This window comes from Salminus brasiliensis, chromosome 20, assembly GCF_030463535.1.
Source record: "Salminus brasiliensis chromosome 20, fSalBra1.hap2, whole genome shotgun sequence".
Classification (NCBI taxonomy): Eukaryota; Metazoa; Chordata; class Actinopteri; order Characiformes; family Bryconidae; genus Salminus; species Salminus brasiliensis.
Window position 1 is genome coordinate 28,464,796 of NC_132897.1, and position 11,234 is coordinate 28,476,029.

An 11,234-nucleotide genomic window follows, 5' to 3' on the forward strand; every position below is an offset into this window, starting at 1 on the left:
ACCAAACCATCCAAACCAGCATAGCAAACTCTACCCTAATCAAGATCAAGGTCAAGGTTCCCTCAATCATTCATAAAAGATCTTGGCCAGAGGAGGATGGTTCCCCCTTTTTGAGTCTTGGTTCCTCCCAAGGTTTCTTCCTCCAGCATTGAGGGAGTTTTTCCTTGCCACTGTTGCCTTTGGCTTGCTCACTGGGGGTTTTATGTTTGATTTGAGGAGCTGGTTAACCAGCTAGCTTACAAGCATAGGGGATGCTTTCTCCTCGATGACCAGCTTTTCAACCACCTTGACCATCATCAGGAACTGCAGCAACTGTTCAGTCCCCCAGCGGTAGAAGATCGCCACCTAGCGGTTTGTTTTTAAGAAGGCAAAAATTAAAGCCCTTTGTCCTGAAGAGTAACTTTCTTCATTATTCATCATACAGAACTTTATTCATGCATGAAATGTAGCATCAAATAGCCAAACACTGAGAAAACAGCACAGTGGAAAAGAAACAAGGAAGAGACAAGGGATTGTGACTAGAGGCAAATATAATGTGGGAATAAAAATAAATGAATAAAAATATCAAATTGAAAAAGTATGAAACATGTCAAATTGAAAGACGTGATGCTGCCTCTTCCTTCTCACACCAGTCTTATCAAATTAAAGGATCTCCTCCACGAGGGGCACCTTTAATATTTTTTATTTAACTATTTGAAAAACTCAAAAGTCAGCAAGTAGTGATCCACATGCAGCAAACAATAAAAAGACACAAGATGAAATGACAACACAGACGGAGCCCTGAAGACCCTCATGGCTGTGTGTGGAGTTCTGCAAGTCGTTTACAACTGTCTGACAATTTGGGCTCATTACAAAACAGGGAGGTTCGTTCAGGTTTCTGTGTCAGATGGTGCAACTTCCAAAGTTCATGGATTACATTTGTAAAAAAAAATAAAACAATGATTTTATTTGAGAAACGATTGAACTTTCATTTGTTGCTGGAAATTTCAATATTTCCACCCATTCACATACATTAGAAGTGGGATGGTGTCTGGTTACCATGTACATCAGGGCAAATAAGTAATTCTCCAAGTAAATCTATTTCTAGAGGTGCTACTGACATGAAACTCTCATCGGACGTCAGGCAACCACCCATCCAATCTACACACGCAAATAAATCAAGCCATAGATGTCCATATATGAAATGAACACAGAGGAAGAGTATTGAACACGCTTACTGAAATGTATTTAGTACTCCGTACTAAAGCCACACCATGATGTTCCCACCGCCAACCTTCACTGTTGCTATGGTGTTTGAAGGGGTGATATGCAGTGCTCTTTGACCTCCAAACAAGGTTTGTATTATGTCATCCAAAGAGTTTAATTTTGGTCTCATCTGACCGGACTATGTCCTCCCAGTATGTCACAGACTTGTCTAAATCTTGTTGAGCAAACTTTAAATGTGCTTCCAACCGATTTCTCTTCACTCTTCTTCAGATCTCGCGCCCTGAGCGTGCACACAGGCCGTGGCGGTTGAGTGCGTTACTTATTGTTTTCTTTGAAACAGTTGTACCTGCTGATTCCAGGTCTTTCTGTAGCCCTGCACAGGTGGTCCTTGGACAACCCTTCTGATAATTCTTTTCAATCTGTCTGAAATCTTGCAGGGGATCACCTGGTCATAGCCGGTGAAATAGTGAAACGATATAATCCACATATTTGACATAGGTAATATATATTGGAAATGGTATGGTGTAATTCAGTATCTTTTGGCTGATGTCCACTTTTAATATAATGGTAATTTTGCTTTAATAGCAGCTTAGTCCTGCACTGCAGGTCTGCCTGAAGCAGTGGCTACATCAATATATTTTCTTCACTGGAATATATGGGAAATGGGAGAGTCAGATCTCAGGTTTGTAACACTATATGACATTAAGTGTGCCCCTGTCTAAGCCCACTTGCAAAAGATTTGAAATAGCTTACAAATATTGGAAACGGGATCCCTCTTCTGGCCACCAGAGGTCGTTCTTGCCCGAGTTCTGACTCTGTCAACATGACAACCACAATCACTGCCACCTGATCCTCGTCTCCACTCTAATCATCCCTGCTTCTTAAAGCTCTCATTTGCCCTGGCACTGTCCACAGTAGTGGCAGTATCCTAGTGTCTGGTTCATCAAGCATTACTGGGTTTCTCTTTTGCCAAAACTGTGGATCCTTTTGCCCTTTTTGATACTTTTGTCTTGGTTTTCTGTCTTTTTGGTGTTGGAACCTTTTTCTGTCCATCACTTTGGCCTTTGGATTTCTATGTTTTAATAAACTGCTTAAATTTGCACGTGGATCCTTTTCAGGTCCCCGAGAACCGGTTGTCTCATATATTGGACATGGGATCTCACTTGTATATTAAACAGATGTATTAAAGCTGGGTCACAATATTAAGTGTGAGACGGTGCACAAAAGCCAGTACGTGAAAGATCAATCATTCGATATGGAATGGTGTCCTACAGTAAATCTACTGCTGAATATATGGTGAAATATGATTATGAAGGCATAGAAATCTAAGAGGTTTTGTCAACCTTCATCCACTTCGACGGCTCAGGACTTCAAGACTGCTGCTGCAAGATTGATGGTGGCCGACTTCAGATATGTGTATATGTACCAGAGCAGAGCTTATTACCATAAAAGGAAAACCAGCAGGTTATATATTATTATATATGCTGTGATATAATGTGATACTGTGAGCAAGGTGATATATTGTGATTTTTTAAACATAAAAAACACCATCATTTGCATAAATTTGAATAAAAGTAAAGTTTTTCTTTGACTTTTTTATTCTATCAGAACAGCAGGATCTGAAGACGAGTACAACACTGTGGGCTGGTGATTCTCCAACATCCTGCCCTCACTAACAGTGACTCTTGTCGCTGAACGCAATCAAATCCTCAAAGCAATTTTCTTAAATCTAGTAGAAAGAGACAGTTACTCCAACAGAAGCAGGAAAGCCTATTTTAATACCCTAGATGTCAGAAATAAACGACGAACGAGCAGGTGTCCCAATACTTTAGTCCATTCTTCAACCTTCTGAAAGGCGCCATTGTAAAAGCAGATGATCAACCTTATTGATTTCAGTGGTTTTAATGTTACGGCTGATTGTAAAGCTTTTGGAGATCATGATAAAATGGTAACTTTATATCTAGGTGGATTTTGTGTGTCCAGAGTTTAGAACAATGTCTAGAACAGATATAGGTACTTATAGCTACTCATTGGGGACAAACGTGGTTCTTGGCGGTACCGTGTGCAGAGCCTGAGGGTGGGGAACTCGGTCCTCAGTGTAAATGGAGAACCTCACTAGTCCCTGAACTCGTTTCTAGATAACCGTGTAGTTTATCGCTCTCTGTCGCCATGGAGACACTGAACATGTTTCCCTTTAAAATGTAAGAGAACGTAGGTAGAACCCAGGTCACAATCTAGAACGGTAGAACGAACGTTGAGCCTCAGTCGTTTACCGACCCCCACAGCGCTCAGCTGCTCTTTCTGCTCCTCTGAGAACCTTTCAGCTTTTTCGACGAGACCAACTCCTGCTTCTTCTGCAGCAACAACAGCTCCATTTCGGACGAGCTCCACTCCTTCTTCTTCCACTAGAACCACCTCAACCACTTCGACGAGGACCCCTCCACCTCCTTCAGCTGTTTCCACGATGCGCGGCGTCTTCGCTCTTCGCCCCCCGGCGGTGGAGCTCCGTTTGCGCCCCCTCCTGCTCGCAGCTGGGGTCGCAGCTGCCACTGCCGGAGTTTACTATGTCCTCTCTGCCCGCAGGTCCCGAGATCGACAGCGGACACCGAGGACCGTCGATGCCGCTGTCCAGACCGCAGCAGAAGGTAGCTAGAGCTCTTTAAAGCGTTAAAGCCGAAAGACAGACTCGTGTAAGAATGTGCTCACTAGCTGTGTGTTTGTGTATCTGTGTGTTGGAGAAGCTAAGCAGCGAGACAGAGGTCTGTCTGAAGCTCGCTAGCTAAGTCAGCTAGCCTACTAGCCTGTTTACACCTCCGTTGGATGCACATTAAATGTTGACGTTTACGAGATGTAGGATGTGACTCACACTGTCCTGTATTGAAGATAGGAGGGGTGTCTTCACTATGTCTCTTTTTCAGACCCAGCGTTTCATCGGGCTGAGCCGAGCGTGGTGTTCTCCACCTACCAGAGCTACGGCAGACGCCACGATGGAGCTCAGGCTGAGGTAGCTAGTTCTCCAGCTACACTTGGCTACATGGACAGGCTGAAAGTAGCCTGTTAATGTGTTCATATTTAATGACTCCAGCACCAGCTAACGTCTACCTTACGCCATCTTTTTTATTGCAGGTCATCACTGCGGAGGACGGGCGGCTCACCCTTAGCCCTCCTTTTGGATCGGTGCTTCCGTACCGGGTAAGAGAAATGATGCAGTCGGTTTAACTGGAATTTGAGATGTTCTAGATACTTTATACTGCAGAGATGGTTTAATAGCATGCAGCTCACTGCAGTCTTTCTGCCGTGTCTCATTGCAGTGTCCCAGGCGCTTTCTGGAGCAGCTGATCCTGGAGCATTGCCCCAAGGATGTGCTCGGTTCCGTCTGGACCCTTCGCTTCTCCTACCGGCGGTGGTACATCCGGGACAACCAGGTATGCACTTCCTCCTGTGGGGAAGAACCCCCATTTGGTACGGTCACTCATGTCTGTATGGTTCCTATGTGGTAGAGTTAGCACTTCTCCTACAGACTGTGGCTCAAGCCACACCAGCAGGTATGGACTTCTTTGGTATGGTTGCTCGTATCTGGAGCTTTGCGTCTTACTCGCGTGTGTTTTTTTTTTTTACTCTGCAGAAGATCTGTGTGCGCCGACACTACGTGCTCCTGATGCGGGGGGACGTGACCCAGTCGTGGTGGATCCTCACCAACGACTTCTTCAACCTTGTTCTACCTTCTGAGGAGGTAAGAAAACTCTTCCACTTCCAGTTGTTTCTGTTATCTCTATTATTTTTATATGTAATTAATTATTCTTCACGTGATTCATATGAACCCTCTAACCTCTCTCCGACAGGCCCCCATCTGGTTCGCCTCGGCAGCACAGGTCACCTTTGCTGAGGTAAGACGTCTCAGCCACGTCCTCCTAAGTCTAGTTTCCTCATGGCCTTTGACTCACATGGCAATGCGGCGTGTCTTTGTAGCGCATCGAAGGTCACCTGCTCCGCGTAGCGTCCGGCCGCTTCACTAAGCGCTCCACCCCCAAAACGTCTGGAGGCGTTCAGGTAACTTTAGCACGTTCTAGTCAGAACTGATCTGCATGTTCTTGTAGAACGTACCTCAGAAAGCCTACAGTTCTCCCCAGCTATGAGATGTGATGCATAGAGTGTGTGTTGTTTGTTTTACAGGAGCTCCACACGTATCAGGACCTGGTCATCGGCGATGACGGGTGGACCTCCTTTTCCAACGCATGGTCTGAGGACACCCCCTGCCAGCCAGAGCCTCAGCAGGAGTCCAGCACTTCTGACTGGCCTCAGTCCGGACCAGCTCCTGAGGTAAAACTAAGCACGCTAGTGTTATGAGGCGTCGTCGTGCCGTTCCCAATTCTGTTCAGCATTAATTAAAGTGGAAAATTTGGACTTACAGGCGACTGGATGCAGCACTGCAGCGAGGGAGGTGCCCGCTTTGCAGTAAGTGTCACGGCCGCTTAAGTTCTGTACACTGTAAACGGAATTGAGGTGTTTGTGTTGTTTCTGAAATGGGAGATTTGCTCCTTTTCCACAGCGCCTTCTCAACCATTCAGGGGATCAGGAACTTCCCCCTGAAGCTGAATGCCCTGCGTCTGGCCTTCACTGTAAGTGGCAACCCATGAAAGTACTTTTTTTACATCTTAAGGTCTTCAGTTTTGTCTCCAGTTCTTTCTTCTCTAACAACCCGTTCTCCATTCCTGTAGTTCCTCCTGAGCGACGCGGAGCGCCGAGAGTACGTCTGTGAGACCGGCAAGACAGTTCTCGGCGACCTGGCAGCTCTCAACGACAGGGTAACTAGATGACCACGATCTAAAACCCATGAAACACTTGAAACGCTGTGATGAAAATGAATGATGTGAATGTGATTCTAAACATCTCTCTATTCTTCCTGCAGAATGTGGTCGTCTTCCTGCTGGCGTACGACCGACTGCTTGCGTTGGCTCAGGATCCTTCTTGCCATCGAGGAATTGAAGAGGAGCTGGCGCAGATTGGGGTAAGTTTCATTAACCAGGCTTGAGTCAAAACCTTTGTGCCTCTTAGAAAAATGGATCGTTCTTCTGACGCTGGCGTTTCCTCCTACTCTCAGATTCAGCACTTCAACTTCATAGACATCGTCTATGAGGTGGTGATGCTTGGTCTTCAGGCTGGAGGGAGACCTCCGATCTGTCCGGTAAGAGACGTTTTCAGTGTTCTAGATATTAGAGCCTACACAGAACTAAGCAGCCTTTCTCACATCTTGACCATTTCTCACACTGTTGCAGACGGCTGGGGGATTTCTGGATCATCTCATGGCCGTGATTTCCTCTTTCTCTGCTACCACCGAGCAGAGCAGTGCCGGGGCTCAGCAGTACCAGCTCCTGGTCCAGGTAACCCTCAGAATCCTTCACAACACAAGAGAGAACCTCACAGCTTCTCCTCCAGACATTCAAAGCGGAAATGGTGTAGATTGACGAGTTTGTTTGCCTCCTTTAACAACAGCCTCTTCTTCTGTTTGCTTTCAGAACGCACTGATGCGCTTCCTGGGGGCCGTCTTTGCTCTGGAGGAGTGTGTGTACGAGGACCCTGCGTCTGTGGCCGCAGCCGTGTGGGAGTTGGTCGGGAGCTACGTCAACCAGCTCCTGGACAGCCTGGAGGCTTTGGACTGAGTGACCGTTTTATTTTATTTCCTTTAACCCCTCCCTTCCTTCCCTATTAATTCTATTGTACTTCTATTCATTATTTTAAATAAATTTACAGCTCATTTAACCCCTTTTATCTTAGACCTCCCCCCTTTTAATACAGTAAATGTGTTTTATATTTCTTAGGATTTTTTTTTGTATGGTTATTATTAATGTTTAATTAGTATAAGTATATTTATTCATTAATACATTCTCTAATATATGGTGATATAGGTAGTGTCTGTGTGTTTAATTAAATAAGGTAAAGTTCTTTTTTTATTTATTTTCTATAATTCAGTGTTATTTGTAATTGTAGGATCCGTGAATTTGTACGTTTTGCTGTCCACTCTTTTTGTGTTTCTTTGCAGGTGCCCTGACTCTACGGGACTGACTGGCGTCCAGAGCATTCCCCCAAAAAAATACTGAGAGTCATTTATTTAATTCATTTCCATGTATATTTGTTCTATTTATTTGTCAGTATTAGATAATTGTGTCTGTAGATGGTTAAATACAGTCCTTCTGACCCCACGTTTCTGTTTCCTTCCTTTATTATGACGTGCGTCTGCATTATGGAGCTTCAATCAGTCGGTCCAGTCTGACTCTGCAGGAATGAATGGCCTCCACCACACCCTCCCGTAAGTAAAGGGTCCATTTCTGTATCTGTTTATTGTCAGTATTAGAGAACGGCTTATGAGGTAGAAGGTCTAATACAGTACGTCTAACTCCACATTTCTTTCCCTTTTCTATTTGTATGTCGGCGTGCTGGAGCCTCCATACTGCAGTCCTGGGAAAGGAATCTTATTCCACAATGATTAGCTCAAACCAGTCAGTCCAGTAGTGCTTCAGCTCTGCTGGACTGACTGGCCTCCACCACACCCTCCCGTAAGTAAACGATTTATTTCTGTATCTGTTTATTTTCAGTATTAGAGAACTCTGTGTAGATAAGAAGGTCTAATACAGTCCATCTAACCCCACATTTCTGTCTTTTACTCTTCTATCTCTGTACATCGGTGTAATGGAGCCTCGGGACTGCAGCTGACACTGATCCAGACTACAGGAAGGTTTTGGGATCACCACTTGTTCCACCATCTGTTAGCTGAGGCCAGTCAGTCCAGCAGCGCATCGGCTTTGCTGGACTAACTGGCCTCCACCCCACCTTCCCGTAAGTAGTCCATTTCTGTGTCTGTTTATTGTCCGTATTAGAGAACTCTGTGTAGATTAGAACATACAATACAGTCCATCTAACCCCACATTTCTGTTTTCGTCCTCTATATGATGTGTGTCTGCATTATGGAGCCTCAATCGCCTCTGCTGGACTGACTGGCCTCCACCACTCCCTCCTGTAAGTAAATGATTCATTTCTGTAAGTTTATTTTTGGTATTAGAGAACTGTGTTTAGATGAGAAGGTTAAATCCAGTCCATCTAACCCCACATATATTTCTTTCACTTTTCTGTCTCTGTACATCCGTGTGTTGGAGCCTCAACACTGCAGCTGATTCTGGTCGAGGCTACTGGAAGAGACAGTGAGAGACAACACAACAGTAGGTCCAGACTTCATTAACATGATCTGATCAGAGTATTTGCAGGGATTTCCATTCACCATATGATCTCACACATTAGGGAAACCCTTCCAGTGATGATGTCTATTGTATTCCACCATCTGTCAGTATTAGAGAAATGAAAGCTCTAGTGAAAGTTCTATGAGGAGACTCCAGTGCAGTATCACCGTTCTTCAGCCATCACTTGTGTTAAAAAGATCACTAATCACACTTTTTTTTTTTTGCTGCTTTCAGAAGTGAGGTCACGTCTCTCTGTGTACATGGTGGCTTTGTCTCAGCTTGGTTTTTCCCCGTCTCAGGATTCTGACTGATTCTGGTGACGATTGTGCTCCCCCTTCTCCTGCTCTGTCCGTCTGGCAAAGTTCTCCTCTGCTTGCCCAGGCCCCGCCCTGGTCTGCGTGGACGGCAAATCAGATCTTGGAGCTTCTGGTGTGCCCCGGATTGTCTCTCGAGGATCTGTGGCATCCTGGCGTCTAACGCTCTGGGTAGACTTCTTGCTCCGGACATTGCTGGGGCGCCCTAGGGTGCTGAACCTTCCACCTTAAATTTGATAATATAAAAAAAATGTCCCATCATTGTTGAGAACAGATGCTGCACCAAATAAATATTTAAAAGCAACTAATAAACATGGTCATCGTTGTTCATCTTGCACATTAATAAAACAATTAACTGGAATATTTGCTATTAAAAAAATGCATGTATTAATATTTAGAATTGATCTGGTATGAAATTAAAGGACTCGAGAACAATCCTTTGCAGTCCAGATCATAAAACTAACTGTGTGAGTCTTGAGCCAGTATGTCCACATGGGGGCGCTACTGCATTACAATTGCCTTACAGAGTTTGTTTCAAATTAAACCAGCTTTGAAACCACCTTTAGGATTTACCTGAAACCACGCGTACATGTATCATCACTGTCACACAACACACCCTCTCGCCTTTCAATAGAAGCCAATGTAGTAAGACTTTATTCCAGGTCATTTTGGAGTGTTTCTATTGGTCCATTCATCATGAGTTTAGTTCAGAGTAAAAATCTAATGTTTTCTCCTATCTAGTTTTCTCTTTTTGATAGAAAACAGGAAAATAGAAATGCTCTATTCTCTCATGACTTAATGAAATGTATTTGCGTTGACTTCCACTTACAGCTTGTCGTGTCGTGCTAGGCCAGACATAGAGGGACGAACACTCCGAGATGGATTCACAGCAAATCGTTTATTAACAAAACTCAAGGAAACGAAGCAGCAGCTACAGTCACAGATGAGAACACAACACAAACGAGAGGGCGAAACCAAACGAACCTGAGACTGGGGGTTTAGCTGGGGGGCAGCTACTGAACAAAAACGGCTAGTCCGACCAAACCTGGAACCGCAGCGCGCTGCCGTGAGCGTGGGTCGCCAGTAAATCCTGGCCGTGAGCGAGCCTCGCTGCAGACTTGATAGGCAGGGTGACCTGCTCCTGAACGTGAACTCCGAGCAGAAGCTGGACTCAACACACTTCTACAGTACGAGGAGCCGCTCGTGAAACCTCGAGGTCCCAAACGACACAATTCTCGGTGTCGAGGCCTCTTAAATACCCCCCAAATCCCAGGTTTAACTCCTGCACATGAAACGAGACACACTGAATCAAACATGAACAAATGAACATGACTCATGAACCGATACCAAACACATGAACATAAACAAGGCGGAAGTCCTTATTTGGGCCTGTGGGCAGCGGCTCGGAAGCGTGGACGTCTCCATTCAACTTGTAATGAAGGAATTTGATGTTTTCAAGAGCATTTCAGGGTTTAGGATGAACTGGTCTTAATGGCACTATATAAACAGTGTGAAAGTGCTGCTATCCCTTCAGTAATGTCAGTTAAGTATACATTCACCTATACATTGATATTTATCCTGTCCTCTATAAACCAGCCAGAGAAAACTTTATTGTACACTAAGTAGGATCAAACGTGATCTGGAAAGATGACCGTAGCTTCGTCTGCAAACTTCAGGAGTTCAACAGACGGGCCATTTGAGGTGCAGTCATCGGTGTAGGGAGAGAAGAGCAGCGGGGGAGAGAACGCATCCTCGAGGAGCACCAATGTTCACAGTCTGTGTGCAGGACATGACTTTCCCCCAACTGCACCTGCTGCTTCCTGGAAGCTGGTGATCCACAGACACGTGGCAGGTGAAACAGTGAGCTGGGAGAGTCTGGAAGACAGAATGTCCGGGACAATGGTGTTGAACGGCGAGCCGAAGAATTCTTGCATGTGTCCCCGGGCGGTCGAGATGTTGCAGGAAGTAACGCAGACCCATGTTGACCGCATCATCCGCTGACCTGTTTGCTCGACATGCAAACTGTAGGGGGTCCAGCAGGTGTCCTGTGACATCCTTTAAGTGGGACAGCACCAGACGTTCAAAGGATTTCATGACCACAGATGTTAGAGCGACAGGCCTGTAGTCATTCAGTCCAGAGATGGAGGATTTCTCGGGGACTGGGATGATGGCGGAGCGCTTGAAGCAGGAAGAACCTTCACACGGCTCCACAGTGATCTGTTCAAAAGGTTTGTGAAGATTGGAGGCAGTTGTGCAGCCTGGTGCTTTCCTGGTCTTTTGTCTCTGGAAGAGTCGGCTCACGTCTACTTCACATACCTTCAGAGCAGCTTGAGTGGTCGGGGGTGGGGGGGTTGATGGAGGTGCGATGCTGGTTGTAGATTCTGTTGCAGAGTTATGAAGAGGAGTAAATGTGTCCCTCTCAAACCTACAATAGAAGTCGTTCAGGTCGTCAGCCAGGCCTTTGTTTGCCACAGCAGGGGGG